The 18,621-nt window shown below is 40.3% G+C and overlaps 1 protein-coding gene across 24 annotated transcripts in view; it reads left to right on the plus strand.

The window, feature by feature from the left end:
- The window catches only part of rims2a (regulating synaptic membrane exocytosis 2a), a 112,008-nt gene that overhangs the window by 1,104 nt on the left and 92,283 nt on the right, over positions 1-18,621 (plus strand). The gene's annotated exons all lie outside the window — the stretch shown is intronic.

The following is an 18,621-nucleotide window of genomic DNA, read 5'->3' on the forward strand; positions in this document are numbered from 1 at the left end:
GTGCTGTGGGTGCTAGCTAGTTGTGTGGTGGGTCATGTTGCCCCTTGACATCCAAGACACGGATTAAATAGACGCCGTGTGGTCGACATTTTCCTGTTTTATTTAAATATAAAACACTATCATATTAGCTGAGTTATGTTTTGTTTCTTTTTTTTAATACTCATATTGTATAATAGCACATTCAGTATGTGCTTAGTTGTGTCACTACACTGTGATGGGCTGGGTGAGTGGCAGCAACCGGCGCCATTTTCACGTCAAAAAAAAAAAAAAATACGTCAAGTTGTTTCACCTCTTCCCATGTAAGTCATCGACATTACACAACATGACGCTGGAAAGATCATATAAGGTGTCCTGTGTGCGTGTGCGTGTGCGTGAGTGCTGAATGCAGACGCTCGCACGCACACACCCTCCCGTGCACAGATGTCTCTTTCAGCACCAGGCGCTGTCCACTGGAAAGGCTTGGAGTTTTGTTGTTTATTTAAAACGTGGATTTCTAAGCGGTTCCTTTCACCTTCACAGTGTGGGCCATTACTCTCCTTTATGGTGGGATGTTACACTTGCTAGTCTTGCCCAGGTTATAAAAACTCAAGCAGTTGATGTATTGTTAATTAGAAAAATAGATTTATATTTCCTTCTTCAGTGTATGGGATGCACTGGATTTTTTTCTATGCATTTGTTCTTGACTTGTGGATTGTGGTTGTAGTATTGGATTGTTCCTACCCCCCCCCCCCCCCCCAAAAAAAAAAGTTTCTAAGGCCTCCCCTTATCTTTTCCGTAATGTTACAAGACGGAACACTGCAGGAAGTACTCAGACTCCCAATGCTAATATGTGAGTCTATATTCTATACCTTATTTATCTTATATATTGGGAATTATGGGTGTAGCGTTGACTATAAGGGTCATAAACAGGTTTTCTATGCTCTACCTACCTATTAAGTTTTCAATTTATAACTAGGAATCCTACTTTGTGGAAATGTACAGAAGTTTTGGGTCTGGAACCAATTAACCACAATAAACATGAATGACTGTAATATTTTATTGCAACGTAATCATTAGGATGAAGGTTTCGTGTGTGGGTACGTGATAAAGCAGATAGAACCTCCTTGATTTTAGGGTTTGCTCTCTTTGGGCCAGTTGAAATGGACTAGAGTCTGTTTGCTGTTATGGTTCGGTACATTTGGTGGGTGAATGCAATCCTGAATCCAACAGGGAGGCTGACAACGCCTGTAACATTGGCCACATCATAACTGTTGAAAAAAAAATAACCCTTCTTTGAAGTCTCACATGAGGAACAACAACCTACCTTAGTTAAACAGCATCAATCGTGCACACTTTTTTTATTACAAGACTTAATTAGCTGACCGCACGTTAGACTAGTGGTTAGAATGTTGCAAGACTTGGGTTCAAACCTCTGTGAGGCGTTTGTAAGTTCTTCCTGTGCATGGGTTTTGTCAGGATAAGCCGGCTTCCTCCCACATTGCAAACTGTCGAGTTAAATGGAGACTGAATTGTCCATAGGTGTGAGTGTGATTGGTGCCCTGTGATTGGCTGGTGACCCACCTCTCATCCGAAGTCAGCTGCGCCAGGCTCCAGCTTAACCTGGTATGAGGACAAGCGTTGTGGTAAATGGATGGATGCAAAGGACTTCATTAGTCATTAAATAATCCGACCAATTATCCCTGATAAACGAGGGATTACTGTACTGCTCTCTACTGTACTGTGTACTCTCAGACACACCAATAGGTACAGTCTGACAACACAGCACTTGGCAACCCTTTTTATGTATGATTTACTGTCGACCTTTTGTTCAAAGTCAGCTAGGATAGGCTCCAGCTCGCCACAATCCTGAACAGGATAAGCAGTAGAAAACGAATGGACGGATTCACACTGTGAAGTTTATCATGTAGATTAGGTTAATGTTTGGAAACCTTTATTGAGGCAAGGTACGTACTTTACATGAGGAAGATCTCACGGCACAACACCAAACAAACACATTGAATGAATGGCAACAGCTGGATACACACGTTATGTCATTACGTCATTACGCCATTACGTCATTACACGTTGTTATGCGTCATTGGTTCACAAGGTGAACAAATACACATTATTTGTAGTAAATAAATAATAGGTTTTGGACCCTTCTTTCATTTTTTGCTACTTATCCTCACGAGGGTCAAGGGGATGCTGGAGCCTATCTCAGCTGTCTTCTTCAGGCGAGAGGCGGGGTACACCCTGGACTGGTCGCCAGCCAGCCAATCACAGGGCACATATAGACAAACAACCATTCACACTCACATTCATACCTATGGACAATTTGGAGTCGCCAATTAACCTAGCATGTTTTTGGAATGTGGGAGGAAACCGGAGTACCCGGAGAAAACCCATGAAAACTCCACACAGAGATGGCCGACGGTGGGATTGAACTCTGGTCTCCTTGCTGTGAGGTCTGAGCGCTAACCACTCGACCACCACGCAGCCTGGTTTCGGACCATTCATTCATTTTCCACTGCTTTTCCTCACGAGGGTCGCGGGGGGTGCTGGAGCCTATCCCAGCTGTATTTGGGCGAGAGGCGGGGTACACCCTGGACTGGTGGCCAGCCAATCACAGGGCACATATAGACAAACAACCATTCACACTCACATTCATACCTATGGACAATTTGGAGTCACCAATTAACCTAGCATGTTTTTGGAATGTGGGAGGAAACCGGAGTACCCGGAGAAAACCCACACATGCACGGGGAGAACATGCAAACTCCACACAGAGATGGCCGAGGGTGGAATTGAACCTGGGTCTCCTAGCTGTGAGGTCTGCCTGCTAACCACTCGTCCACCGCGCAATGCCAATCATCCACAATGTAAAGCCAACTTGTTATTATTTTTAAATTTTTGCAAAGCCAGAAGGATCTCATATGATTTTCTAGGTGTCCCTAATGAAGTGACCTGTGTGTGTCTTGCAAAAGCGCTCTTTCATGTCAGCTTTATGTGGCCTGACTGTCTGATCTATTGCAAGCTTTGCCCAGTGACTTCAGTGTGAAAGCTATCGCTGCAAGCTTTTAGGATGCATTAGAGCTGTTGTTTTCCACCATCAGGTAAATATTTGCACTAGGGCAGCATTCCTAATGGAAAGAAAGCCATGCAACCCCTACCTAGTGCTGCTGCATGAGGAACATGACTCATGTACTCCAAGACACGGCTACCTCAGCTGCTACCATGTGTCGTTGTGTGAATCACTAAAGCCTTTTCTATCTTCCCTCTCCCCCCCCCCCTTTTTTTTTTTTTTTTTACAACCCTGCAACATCCACCCCCTCCCCATACAAGAGTGGAGTGTTTTGTCAAACATCCCCGTTCTCTGAAACGAAGTGGATTTTTACATTTTAGTTAGTCATCATCTGATAAAGCTTCGTCATGAATGAATGTTAGATAACCGTTAAGACTGTCGGCATATAAAAGGTCAAAAGGTAACTACATTCTGTATTAGAAATTATTACTTTTTTGCCGTGTTGCTTCACTTTATAGCCTTAGTTCCTTGGGGTTGATATACTATGTCACATTCTTGGAACCTGCGGAGATCTTTACTATGATCCTCTCGTCTATATGTGTATTTTGAAACTGTTTAATTGTAGGTGATGTGAAAATTCCATGGTTTGAATAGTTACACCAATAGTTGCCATTGAAGGTATTCACTCAATTTTGCTAGCTAAAGATAAAAGCTAAAACAAACACATAGTCTCAAGTCTCAAAGTAGAAACACCACGAAAGAAGCGGTTCAAGCAAGGGCAGTGACGAAAGCTGATTGGTCCAGGACTCCAGCCTCTTACACAATCTTGAGTGTATAAAAGACCAAGCAGGGAAAGGAAGGGTGTTTTTTTGCAGCTGTGCTGTAATAAGACCCGCTTACTTGTAGGCATACAGGGACTGCAGATAAACCCGGACATATGTATTAGGTATTGTTGTCAGTTATAAACAATCTGGTTCTTATTCTATAGTTTGGTTCTTTAAGAGTCCCTTATCCTCGATTCGAAACCAACTTAGAGTCCTAAGAGGGAGGATTTCTACACCATCACATGCATTATTTTGTGTTGGAAGTAACTCAAAGGTCTTTTGTTGCAGAAAAACAAGAAGCGAGACTGTAGTTATGGGGCCAAATAAAATACTATCAATTATGCAATGATAAAAATCATGTGGTGTCCAATCATCATCATTATTGTCACTTATTGTTTTCTATATTTTTTTTGTCCACCATGTTCAGAGAATGTGTCATATTCCGTAGTATTCTACTGCAACTGTCGATAAAATGTGTAGTTAGCCACCCTTTTGACCTTTCTCATGGTCAAATAGTAATGTTTTAAATTTGGTTTGTCGGACCATCTTGGCTCGTCATACTGTATTCTGCCGATGTAGACAAGATGAGTCATCATGACTCATTAAATGAGTAAATCCCCACTGTCTTCTTTGCCCGTGAATCACACCAGCATACATTAAAGCATATATGAAGGTAGCATTTATTTGCTCAGCCCCGGCGCAGATAGAGCTGCAGTGGATTAGCTTGTCTTTGAATGGTTTGTCGCATTTCCAGGGGTGTCAGAATCAAACACCCACACCGCCACATATATACGACGCGTATAGCTTGCGCATGTGTGCAGTCCCAGATTTGCAGCAGCTTGGAATGCGTTTCAGGAAAGTGGCAGTTTTGAACATACAAGTGTGTAATCCAACGAAGGGAATCCTAGGAATTGTGGAGGACGCAGGGAGAGAGAGAGAAGCCTCCAGCTGCCGGGCTCTCCAACTTGCTGTCATTTCTCTGGAGGTGCTGGAGAGAGCTAGGCTGAAAAGGCAGCACGTATGCATGTAATTAGCGACGTTCCTATTTGTGCATTTTCAAAAGGAGATGCAGCCGTGGAGATACCTTTTGTGGAACACCATACAAATGTGTGCATAGCTATAACAAAGTATGGCTCCAGGTGTATTTGCGCCATTAAATCTTTGTCGGCTAGCTCGGCATTCTATGCATCAGTGCATCTCTGAACAGAACAGTAATGATGGTTATGGCACCCCCATCCCCCATCCCCCATCCAACCAGACATTGTATATAATTGAAGCAAGCTTCAGCTGCCTGCGATGGGGTGACCCCCACAATGCCCGGGGCTCCACTTCTCCTTTTCTCCTTTCTCCTCTGGGGCTACTTCCTGTTTCTGCTTGGTGGCTATAAGTGAAGGAAGGGCCAGTGGGGTTAGCTTCTATCTTTGCTCTAACTTTGCCCCACTCGGCAGCGTTGAAGCAGTTAAGCATGAGCCTGTGATTAACATGCACTTGAATCTAACACGGTTAAACTACCCGACATGTAAAGCATCTAAACTAAAGTGTTTAACTTAACCAACACATTTCATATGTGTTTTGTGTATTGCGTCATGGTCAAGTTATTTTCTTAGGGACCTCCTTTGAGGTGTTAATTATTCTGGCTGTCTTGTAGGAGGGATTCCCACTGAGATGCATCTATTTTGGGGCCCGAGGTGTCACCTTGAGTATCCTTAAGGCCCGTGTTTTGCATCCATTACGTGCATATTCCAGTATAAGGAACCCGTAGTACAGAGCGGCACCATCTGAAAGAGTGGGGGCGGTGCCAAATCCATACAGCATGGCACACCTCTCCGAGAATGCGGCTCACAGTTGCAGAACCTAGCTGGTAGCTTGCTGACACAGCTAGTCACTCTAGTCACGGGCGCCCTGTGTGAGTTCCCGTGTGTGATGTTGGTGGCATTAAAACTAATATACTGTACTTGTAATGAAACAATCATTTTTCAGAAAAAAACTGTTAATATAGGGTACATAATATATGTGGGTCAAAGGGCTAACCTTAATAGTTCCCTAATTAAAATATCAAATCAGCTGCTAAGAACTCTATTTTATTATATTTAGTATGTAAACAATTATGGTGAATGTTATAGGGGGTCGGTTTATGTTTACCATGACGAGCTTTGACCTAGAATTAGCTTTGATTGATTACATCCTATGTACCCCCTCCCACCCCCAATTACCCCCCCCCCCCCCACCTTACATACACTTATCTGATCGAGAGCTCGGTGTACCAGCTGTGGTCACAGCGACACGGAAGCTCGATGTTCTCTTGACAATAAACCTTCTCAGAGGAGCGGAGGTTGTGGTACAAATGTGCAAGTACAGTATGGTACGACTTGAGTGTCCTGAGTGCCTTTTAGGCACCCGAACACATCATACGTCAAGTGACGATTTCATGGATGTCCCCACAGGAAATAGGAAGTTAGTTTAGCAAATAAAAACAATATGCAAAATACAGATAACAGATATTATATGTATCATATGTATCTAGAAGTGCATTTGCATATCAAAATAAAAAAATGACATTGCATTGATTAATCGAGTATTGAAAAAAAAATCTTGGTTAAAAAGCAATAATAAATTTACAAGAAACATGTAAAAAAATCACAAAATAAGCCAAAAAACAATTAATTAATAAACATAAGCTGTTTGTTTTAATTCAATATCATTTCAACCAGATTACATATCATCCATTATACATTATACATGTTCTACTACAGTATATACAGTATATACAGTAATCTACAGTATAGTAGACAACAATAAGATAATTACAGATTTTAAATAAAGATTGTTTAGCCTGTTCTGAGAGATTAATTAGTTGCAATAACTAATAATAATTTTGCCAGGATCTGGTGTGTCTCACTGAACATCACACTAACATCAGTGACACCTGGTGGCCAACGTAGAATACTACATCTTAACGTATTTGAATGCATCATTCAAATGCCTCGTATTTGTATTTTTATTTATTTAGTAATTTCCATGCTTGAAAATGCTTCATTTAGGCATTTATAGTTGCTTAAATATGCATATTTATTTTACTGATTCGACTACGAACAACAGGAGTTATGTAATATTTTTATTAAGTATATGTTGTGATAGTTATACTATGTTCAATGAAATACCGAAGTCCAGCAAACACACCCACACCCTTTTTTCTTCCGTACCATTCTTCTCCTGGGTTGCTTGTCTTCCCAGGCAAAGAGCAGATTCAGTCATAAGTGGTTCACAGGCACCCATCCACCCATCCCCCCACCCTTTCCCCCAAGGGAGAGAGTAGATGAGAGGAAGCTGCTTTGACTATATAAAGCAGAACACACGCCAAATGAATACATCATCATGTTAATTAAAGTAACACTGTGTTTTGGTTCTGGAAGGTTGGCAAGTTGTCAAGTACGGTCAGCTGGATGGGGAACGCTCTTAGAAAAGCACTCCCATCATGAAAAAAAAGATCTATAATGTATTTACAGGTGACTTATTATAAGCTTTGTTGGCCTGGACAAGTGCAGCATTCCTCCTTCTGTTTCTCTAATCCACGATGCAGAATGACATTTCAGCCATGATTGTACAGTGGAACCTTGGTTTTCATCCAAAGGTCAGATGAAAACCGAAGCAATTGTATCCATAGGAAGTCATGTAAATCTTGTAAATTCGTCAACAAAAACACATTTTACAGAAAATAATTAGTTTTGCATCTCTGTGTGGAGTTTGCATGTTCTCCCTGTGCATGCGTGGGTTTCCTCCCACATTCCAAAAACATGCTAGGTTAATTCGCGACTCCAAATTGTCCATAGGTATGAATGTGAGTGTGAATGGTTGTTTGTCTATATGTGTCCTGTGCAGGGTGTACCCCGCCTCTCGCCCGAAGACAGCTGGGATAGGCTCCAGCACCCCCGCGACCCTCGTGAGGAAAAGCAGTAGAAAATGAATGAATGAATGAATTAGTTTTACGTGCAGAAAACAATGCGGAATACTTATAAATGATGAGTTTAATGGACAAATGAACACTTAACATCGCTTTAGTGAAGACTCTTGTTGAGTGGAAGTAGGGCGGAAGGATGGAAGAACCATACAGACCTTGTTTCACTCCATTACAAAGTTACTTTAACGTTAAAGAGTGTACAGTGATAGGTACAGTACATACTTCCTCGTTAGAACTTTCTTGCAAACTGGGTTATTGATTGTTATGCAGTGTGCTTGAATGCATCATCAGCGTAGGACACACAGTGCTGGATATGACAAAGAAAGGAAACAGACACTGAGTTAGTCATCATTCTGTGTACACTTTATAAACAAAAACAAAACACGCACACAGACGTGATGAAGATGATTGAAAGATTCCCTGGCCGGAGTCTGTTTATAAAACTAAACGAACCCCTGGCCATTTTGTTTGGGTTTTGGACTAGTATAGTTAAGTTAAGACTAGTTAAGACCGAGGGGAACCGAGCCTTTTCTGTGGTTGGCCCCATGCTATGGAACTCTCTCTCCTCCCAAGTAAAAAAGGCCCCCAACAGTCTCGTCTTAAAACCCACTTTTATTCTCTGGCTTTTAACTTGAAGTGAGTCGTATGGTCCTGTGTCTTTTAGTTCTTTTTAAAAAATTTTATTGGTTTTATTTTTTATATTTTTATTGCTTTGCTTCTTGCTTTTAATATTTAAATATTTTACTATTTTATTTCTTATTTGATCTTTTAGTTTTGGATTAAATTCAATTTGTGCCTTTATTTATTGTATTTTATTTTTACTTTTTTAGTGCTGTGCAGCACTGTGGAAACTCACTTATGAAATGTGCTACGTATATAAATAAAGTGGATTGGATTGGATAGTATGGTGTTGATATGTACATATTATGGTTTGCTCCAATTGCGACACATCAGGATGCGGAGAAGGACAGGGAACGGGAAAAGGCAACGTGGAAAGTTTAGCGGCGTTGGGATGGGAGCTAGGTGAGGAAATGAGAAGAGAACATCAGGGAGAAGACGAGAGGAGAGACATTGACGTCTGAGATGCTATCAGGTCTCGTTGCTGATATGACAGCCTCAGTCCCCACTGACAAGCAATCAGCCATCTCCTGTAGCCCGCTTGGCACATCGGACTCCATTGTCTCGCAGGCTTTGTTCTAAATAACATCTGCACTCGTCAGCATAGGTTTTATTCTCTTCTGGGCTCTTATCCCTCTTAGCAAAGTTTGAAGGGATTTTCCAGCACCTGGTGCTACAGTTTGAAATGCCCTTGGGGATACATGATTGTTTTATACTCTTAAGTCATTTGTCATAACAAACGAGTGATAACTAACACAACACAACACATCACACTCTGGTTAACAATTTGATGTTTTTGAGCGTTTTAGGCTGATAAGTTGTATATAAAAACTAATACACTTGACTTTTGGTGGAAATAGAACATTCCAGGCAAAATATTGCTTCCTTGGATAATTTCTGGTTAGCACGCAGGCCTCACAGCTAAAAGACCCAGGTTCAATTCCACCCTAGGCCATCTCTGTGTGGAGTTAGCATATTCTCCGGGTACTCCAGTTTTCTCCCACATTCCAAAAACATGCTAGGTTAATTTGCGACACTAAATTGTCCATATGTATGAATGTGAGTGTGAATGGTTGTTTGTCTATATGTGCCCTGTGATTGGCTGGCCACCAGTCCAGAGTGTACCCTGCCTCTCGCCTGAAGGCAGCTGGGATAGGCTCCAGCAGTAGAAAATGAATGAATGAATGGATAGATTCTACTTTTCAAAAAGGAAAGACATTACTAATAGATGATAGGTTAGAATAAATGCTAATTGATTTTGATCCAATTTTCTGTAGTCCAACTTCTTGCAGTGGAAAAAAAGGTCCTGTTGTCGTAAGTACTGATCAAAAGGAACTGGTGAGTTTTCCGGCTCCGAGCAGTTGTGAAAATCGACTTCTTTCCTAGAACTGACTTGTTCCACTACAGCAGGGGTGGGCAAACTACGGCCCGCCAAATGTTCTTTGGAAACATCCGTTCTTTCCAAAGTATTCATTTGAAACTTAACATACAACCTGGCATCATGGCTTGAGACAACCTTTTGATGGTTAAGGTAGCTTTTTTTATTCCCATTAATGCAATAATTACAGGTGGACTGTTTATATGAATTATTGTATTCTCCGGACTATAAGTCGCACTTTTTTTCATAGGTTGGCTGTTCCTGCGACTTATACTCCAGAGCGACTTATAAATGAAAAAACTGTTTATGTTACATAAACACTGGACACCTTTTCTGTTCATGTTTATTTTTTGTGTTGCTGAATAAGCATTGTGTTAGCATATCTTACATCTATTCAGCCTGTTCTCTATTCTTTTATTAATGTTAGAACTTGCCTTCCAAGAGGACGTAATGTCAAGTAGTCAAGTAGTAAAATAAATTACCCGCAAAAAATGCGACTTATGTATGTTTTTTTCTACCTAATTATGCATTTTTAGCCTTGTACGACTTATACTCCGGAGCGACTTATAGTCCAGAAAATACGGTATATGTGTAAAATATACTATAGTCTGGCCCCCCATCAAATATGTTAAATCAATGCAGCCTACAGTATGTGAACGTGACGCTTTGCACACAGGATGTGTTCTCTCACTCATCAGCCTGATAAGCATCGACATGTTCAGTCCACCAAGCAGGTGACCAACCAGCAGGTTTGATATCATCAAAACTGGTGTCAAAGGAAACCACAAATGGATTATACAGTGTATATACGTACAGTATATGTAAATACTAATAATATGTATGGCGGCCACATTAATACATATTTGTGTGTGTTTGCCTCTTTTGGTGTCCAATACCTAACCGATTCATTTGGAGCCGATATAAAACTGCTTTGTTTAATATTTTGAAATTCTATGTAAAATTGCTGAAGTGTGCACACGCATGTTGGTCTGTTTGGGTGTGAGTGCTGCTTTATTTACTAGAGATAGTTTACACAAGGCTCTGTAATCTTCCCTCTGTGTGTGCGTGTGTGTGTGTTCATTCAGGACTCAGCTGTTTAAAGTAGGTACAAGCTGGCAATTCAAACACATAGTCGCCACCTACTTGGCCCTTCTTATATGCATTTGCATCGATTCCTGTGGAATCGTTCATGATGCAACAAATTTCGTGTCTCATCAACACTATAAAGCGTTATTTACAAATCACGGCATTGATTTTTAGCGTTCATGTGCGGTGTCACAGCGTTAGGGTCTTTCCCAGCCCATTTTATGCAAGAAGTGTGCTACTTTCCTGACTGGTCACCAGCCAATCACAGTGGACATATGAAGATGTTTCAGATCATCAATTTTAAATATCAGTCATTGGGAAGACATTTTTAAGTGAAAACTTTTAATCCAAACCGACATGGCTTTTGTATGACAGCAAAACAGTCCAAGACCGTCACACTACCACCACCTTATTTTATTATTGGTATGATGTTCTTTTTCTGAAATGTGACGCTACTTTCAGGCCTCATGGAATGGGTGGTTTATGTCTTGGATCATAGGGTGTCATAGGGTTTATGATGATATTGATTCTTAGTATTAATATCAGTGTTTCCCTACAATTACCGTATATTAAGCATCATTATTTCAGCATACTTGAATGTGGATTATTTGGGAGTCTTTCTATTGATTTGTTTTTATTAAAAATTATGTTTGAGCGTTCATTAAACCCATTCTATGATGCAGATCTGTGTCAGGGGTTGTCAGACACCCCCTCCTCGGTTGGTCACCAGCCAATCACAGTGTATATATGAAGATGTTTCAGATCATCAAATTTAAATATCAGTCAATGTGAAGACATTTTTAAGTGAAAACTTTTATTATTAAGGGAGAAAAAAAATCCACACCGACATGGCTTTGTATGACAGCAAAACAGTCCAAGACCCTCACACTACCACCACCTTATTTTATTATTGGTATGATGGTTTTTTTTTCTGAAATGCGACGTTACTTTTACGCCACATGTAATGGGTGGTTCATGTCTTGGATCATAGCGTGTCATAGGGTTTATGATGATATTGATTCTGAGTATTAATATCAGTGTTTCCCTACAATCACCGTATATTAAGCATCATTATTTCAGCATACTTGACTGTGGATTATTTGGGAATCTTTCTACTGATTTGTTTTATTAAAGACGATGTTGATGAATGCAGATGGATCTGTGTCAGGGGTTGTCAGACCCCCTCCCTCGGTGAACCTAGGTGACATGCTGATAGTGCTTCAGTAGATTACGGATGCCACTTACTGACCTACTGTAAATAAGGTAGGATAAAGAGAAGTAATTCGCATGACATCACTAATGTAGCTGTGAGCCTTACATAAGTCCGGTCTTTTGAACACAGGACACTAGCATGGATTCTACACTGGGACATATTCCATATGGTATAGTCTGGGCTGGCGCTCACCCTGCCAGGGGGTGAAGGTATTTGTTGGGGCTTTAAATGCATTATTCCGCAGGTCCAGTGTGTGGATACGTGCATGCTTTAGTGTGTGGTCCGGTGTGTATGATCCACCATGAAAATAACTATGAGGAAGCTTGGTTGGACGGACAAAGAGAGGAGATTGGGTGATCCAGGGATCGTGCCCTTCTACCAAAGTCTGATGGCTTGTCTCCCAGTAATCCCTTAATATTATTTGTTCCACTGAGCTACACATTGCGATGCCGAGGCCTGGTTGTTTAGTAAGTAAAATAGGGTCAGGTTGGGTGAGGGGGTGGGGTGGTGTGGGGGGGGGGGGGTAGTGGTTGTAGTGCAAAACCATTAAAATACAGTAATCCCTTGTTTATCGCGGTCAATTGGTTCCAGGCTTGACCATGATAAGTGAATTATTGTCATAGTTATGGCAAAGAAACACTTTTTTAACATTATTAGAGTATTTTAGACATGAAATAACACCATAATTGTCACATTTAGACTTATATTGTCCAATAATCCTATAGACAAAAGTAAGACATAATAAGAACTTTTAATAATAAGAAATTTTAGCCTTTGGACAGTTCTTTGTTATATAGATAGACTTTCTTTATTGTCATCGCACAATAACACAGCAGTGAAATTGCCAACGAAATGTTGTTGCCTGGATCCCGTATAAAAATAAAAAATAAAAAATAAAAAATAAAAAATAAAAAATAAAAAATAAAAAATAAAAAATAAAAAATAAAAAATAAAAAATAAAAAATAAAAAATAATGTGGAAAATAAATAGATGACATCAAATATGAACAATGTACAGCGTAAACAGTAATTTGTACAAATTACAATTACAATTGTTGTTTCTGTACATTGTTGCACAGTACTTCCTGCAGTGGTTATTGTCTAATTGATACTGATTACCGTAGAATACTACAGATGTTCAAAGTTATATTCATTCGCACAATACCGCTTCTCAACTCTATCTACTCTCGCTCTCTACTTAACTCTCCGTACTATATTATTCTACGTTGAATATGGCAACAGGTAACAGATACTTCAGCTTGAGTGTGCGACACCATATGGCCTCTACGTCAGTATTTTAGCAAAAGCGATGGGTGGGGACTCCGAAGCAGCGAGGTGATATCAGATTGCCTGTCTGCTTGTCTCCGTGTGTACACTGTACTAGTTTAGTTAAGCACACCGATAGTGATGACAATCAATTGGGACAGGAAGGAGTAGAGCAGGCTCGGACAACAATAGGCAGGGTATCTATTACCAGGCTATTGTTAGACATGCCTGTGCTATTATTATGGTACCGAGTGAGTCTAGTCCACCTGCTGCCAACCAGAATCAACAGCATCATGGAGAGATTTGTGTGTGTGTGTTTAAAGATGTAGCACGTGATGTTCTTATAACAGTAAAGGGTGAGGTTCAGAGAGACAAGTGTTTGTCCTGAGATGAAGTCACCGTGGACAATTCCCCCGCAAAGTTGTTATTTATCTCACAGGTTGTGTTAAAGGGGATTTAAAGTTAATTTGCTCCAGTTACAGCCCTCCCCAGGCACAAGCGGCAAGAAAACTAGGCTTTTGCTGTCTATGAGACTGGAAATAATCGGGTGATAGCAAGACTGGACAGAATTTGTGCTTGTGAAGTGATTTGATGCTTAAATGGTAGCCGGTTAGAGGAAAAGGCATTGAGCCGGAGTCGGCAGCCTCTGTCTGAATGTTGCACTTTGGGATCAGGGTAGCTCAGAGGGCAATGACCCTGGTGTTGATGACCCTTGTGGTGGACTAGTCCCAGAGGTGCTATACACCCATGAATGGGAGGAGGTGTGACATTAACATGGGACATTGTCAGTTGCCAAGAAAAAGTGCTGATCCCAGCTGGAATAAAATGTATCTGTCGGGATGAATAAAGGAGGCTGACAGAGAAGGAACACGGCCAAGCATTCACATGCAAAGGAGGACAAGTCCATGCAATCATGGTCAAAGCAAACAAGCAAGAGCATAAGCATTGGACGCTATACATAAAGCACAATTCTCATACATCGATAGGAAATGTAAACAGAAGACAATGTGGAGATGCCACTTATGATTGACATTTTTACTCTTCTGGGAAGCATTTCAACATTTCGTACCTTAAGTAATTCATTTCCTACTACTTATCCCGTGCAGGATCATGGGTGAGTCTTTTTTTGAGATGGCCGAGGGTGGAATTGAACTTGGGTTTCCTAGCTGTGAGGCATGCGCGCTATCCACTTTAAAGCCGTGCAGCCCCAAAACATTCATTGATTCATTCATTTTCTACCGCTTTTCCTCACAAGGGTCGCATGGGGGTGCTGGAGTTTATCCCAGCTGTCTTCGGGGGAGAGGCAGAATACACCCTGGACTGGTGGCCAGCCAATCACAAGGCACATATAGACAAACAACCATTCACACTCACATTCATACCTATGGACAATTTGGAGTTGCTAATTAACCTAGCATATTTTTGGAATGTGGGAGGAAACGGAGTACCCGGAGAAATGCAAACTCCACACAGAGATGGCCGAGGGTGGAATTGAACTCGGGTTGCCTAGCTGTGAGACATGCGCGCTATCCACTCGTTCGCCGTGCAGCCCCAAAACAAACAAACAAAAAAAAAAACAAACGCTAACCTATGCAGATGTATTTGATGTTGGTTTAACTGCAATCTAATTAGACATAGCGATTATTAGAATTTTAAGTTTGGGGAATTTTTCCACAAAACCTATAACATAACAAAACAAAACACATAACATAAAGCTGAAATATTGATACAAATAACTAATAATAACACAGAAGGTCCAGTCCAGGGTGCACCCCGCCTCTCCCTCTGGAGGCAGCTGGGATAGGCTCCAGCATGGTCGCGACCCTTGTGAGGATAAGCAGTATAGAAAATGGATGGATGGAACGCAGAAGGTTTTTCTTCAAAAATACACATTTTATCCAACTTGTTCCACCTATGGCAACATAATATCATTAACATAATAATCACAACATAATATCACTAACATAATAATCACAACATAATATCACTAACATAATAATCACAACATTATATCACTGTCACAACTTTAGTTGTACCACAGTGAATGCTTCTTCAAGAGTCTGATATTGATAGAAATGCTCATTTTTGTGCTCATTTTCGACCAAAATGCTGCTAAACTCCCATTCCCACCAGTGCTATTGTGTTATTATTATGATTAGTATTATTTTAAGGCTGTTTTCAGAAGTTGCTGGACCTGCCGAGGTGTCTGTGACACGTTGCTGACCTTGGCTCAGCTGTGGGGAAATGTGATGATTCACAACTCCAAGAGCTGTGGCATCAGTGTTTCTGTGAAGCAGCTGGTATGTACGCTGGGCGGAAGAGCGGCAGAACGATTACGCCCGCCAAAGTGGAAAATATTAGGAGTCATATTGCACTTACTTTCCAAGCCACACTGTGACTTTAGTGAGAATTGCGGAAATTTGCAGTACTTTTTTTGGACAGTTTGTTGTCATGATGAATGAAAATACATGAATGGAATTCACACACAAACTAAAATATGCATGTAACATTTTCCTCCGATAGTTGTTACTACCTATATCAACTAAGTTATCATTCCCGCGCTTGTGTACTGTACTCTGGTTACTGTGGTTTCCTCCCACAGTATGCACGTAGTATGTGTGTTAGGTCATTTGGAAACTCACCACAAGTCTGTGAATGAGCTCACCTTTGACCCTGAACTGGATAAGCGGTGTATACGTTGAATAACTGAAGCTAGATTGAGCTACAACCATAATAATAAACAAATTGTTAAATAAATACTCATCTAGGGGCTGCACGGCGGTCGAGTGGTTAGCGTGCAGATCTCACAGCTAGGAGACCCGGGTTCAATTCCACCCTCGGCCATCTCTGTGTGGAGTTTGCATGTTCTCCCCGTGCATGCGTGGGTTTTCTCCGGGTACTCCGGTTTCCTCCCACATTCCAAAAACATGCTAGGTTAATTGGAGACTCCAAATTGTCCATAGGTATGAATGTGAGTGTGAATGGTTGTTTGTCTACATGTGCCCTGTGATTGGCTGGCGACCAGTCCAGGGTGTACCCCGCCTCTCAACCCTCGTGAGGAAAATTTATAAATTTTAAAAAATGGAAAATACTGCATCTGCATAGGTATGAGGGTACTCTGGCTTTTCTCCACTGACCAAAAACATCTATAGTACATACTATAGTATGTAGACCCTGTGTAATTGGGGGGTCTATAGGTCTATAGGATGCATCTCCACATAGGCTTCAGAGGATTAGTGTCATTGAGAATTGATGGATGGATGGATGGATTGTCTCACTTTGGGTATACATACAGGAAGAATGATGTGTGTTCCCCAAAAAGCCTGCAGTGTAGTGACTACTGTGAAATGTGTATGCATCATGTGTGTCCACTAGAGGGCAGTGTAGCATCAGTAGTCAACTGAACCATGGCTGAATGCAAACATCAGAACCTCAAAATAACAGATTCATTTTATAGTTTTCTGATATTTTCATTTTTTTTCCTATATTGTTACAAAAAACTTAAGACACTGTAAATCCGAATGCTCAAAATAATTAATTGGTTTTTGACTTAAAATTTTCTTAAAAGTTCTACTTATAAATGTTGATAGCCAGTTGCATTATCTGTCTTTTCAGTTTATTTAACTTGTAATTTTTGATTAATATGAACTTTTTGCAGATTTGTGTAACCTACTTAAAATAATTAACTCATAGTTACTTATAAAAAAAAGTATCTCTTAAACATGAATAAATCAAACCAAGAATTAATTACGAATAAATCCATTGCATCAGATATATTTGTACTGTGTATGTTACACATGCACACCTTCTTCCTATGGAAAGAGTTTAAATGACAAATTTCCATTTTTTTACCATTTTGTTACAAAAAAAAACAAACTTTCTTTTAAAAAAAACAAATAACAACTTTGTTATTGTTAGATATTAGCGTCAACATTCTTTGCATTTTGACTTTTTGCTCTATTTTTCCTCGTGTTTTTTAAAATTTTATGGTTTAATTTTCCAGTGTGCCACAGGCCGCAGTTTGTGTACTTTCTCTTTATACCTCAAAGTAATTATATCAAGAATATTGTGAGTTTGTCAATATCTTATGTCATCTAAATGATCCCTCACATAAAAATATCTGTACACTACGATTGACTTAGACAGAGTTAGCTGGGATAGCCTCCAGCATACCCCGCAACCTTAGTGAAGATAAGCAACATGGAACATATATGGATAAAAATATCTGACAAAAAGTCCTATTTAGGTATGAATATTTCTTATTTTGTTGTGTCATGTTTCACAGGAGACAGTGGAAATGTAACATGTCAGTTTAGTGATGCCGTGTTCAGCAGGCAGAGTACCGACTACGTCACTTGTGACATTTTACACTCATTCATTTTCCTGCCCCGTGTCAAACAATACGCTACACACACACACACAGCTGTACACTCACACACTGTACAGACGCACAAAACCCACGTGGGATCATGCAGGGCTCACAGAGACTCATACATAGAAGACGAGCCTCACACTTTGTGAGTGGCGACCATGTTGGCACCATCAGATAAATATGAAGCTGGTATTGCAACCACAGAGACTGGGATGATGGGATCATAAAGAGAAATATTACAGAAGACACAATATGGACTGGCTCATCGGGAAACAGAGCGGCGAGACCGAGGGGTACGGAGAACTATATCTGTTCTTGTGTGTTTGATAGAATCCGTACCTGGACTTAAGTGTTTATTTGCTTTACTAAGTGGGCTAATTTCTTACGATACTGCTTATAAACAATTATATATGAATTATAGTAGTTTTAAACACAATACATGCATGGTCAACATAAGCTACTAGCAATTATATGACATATTATGATTAAATAATGAGAAGCAAACATTAATAACTAACAAAGAAACTAAATATGGATTATTATCTGGTAAGCTGTTATTGTTATTGAAAGTTATATCATATTCATGAAGTTGTGACACAATAATAACCAATTTATAAACATGTTTTTAGTATGTGATTAATGTAAGATGGCCTGTGACGTTAAGTTGCTATTGTATGCTGCCGGAGTTGTAAGCGATCCGTGTTGTTTTTAGCTGCCACTTTTAGTACACATGAGTACACGTTTTTACTTTCCTGGAACTATTATGTTGGAAAGGGGAACAGGGACTTCAAGCTACTCTACGTGTGTTATGGATTGAGTGTCCCATGGTGGTATAGCCCAAAGACAGCTGGGATAGGCTCCAGCATACCAGCAGATGTCATTTGTTTCTTGTTATTGGTTGTTTTT

Source organism: Doryrhamphus excisus, chromosome 17 (genome assembly GCF_030265055.1).
Source record: "Doryrhamphus excisus isolate RoL2022-K1 chromosome 17, RoL_Dexc_1.0, whole genome shotgun sequence".
Classification (NCBI taxonomy): Eukaryota; Metazoa; Chordata; class Actinopteri; order Syngnathiformes; family Syngnathidae; genus Doryrhamphus; species Doryrhamphus excisus.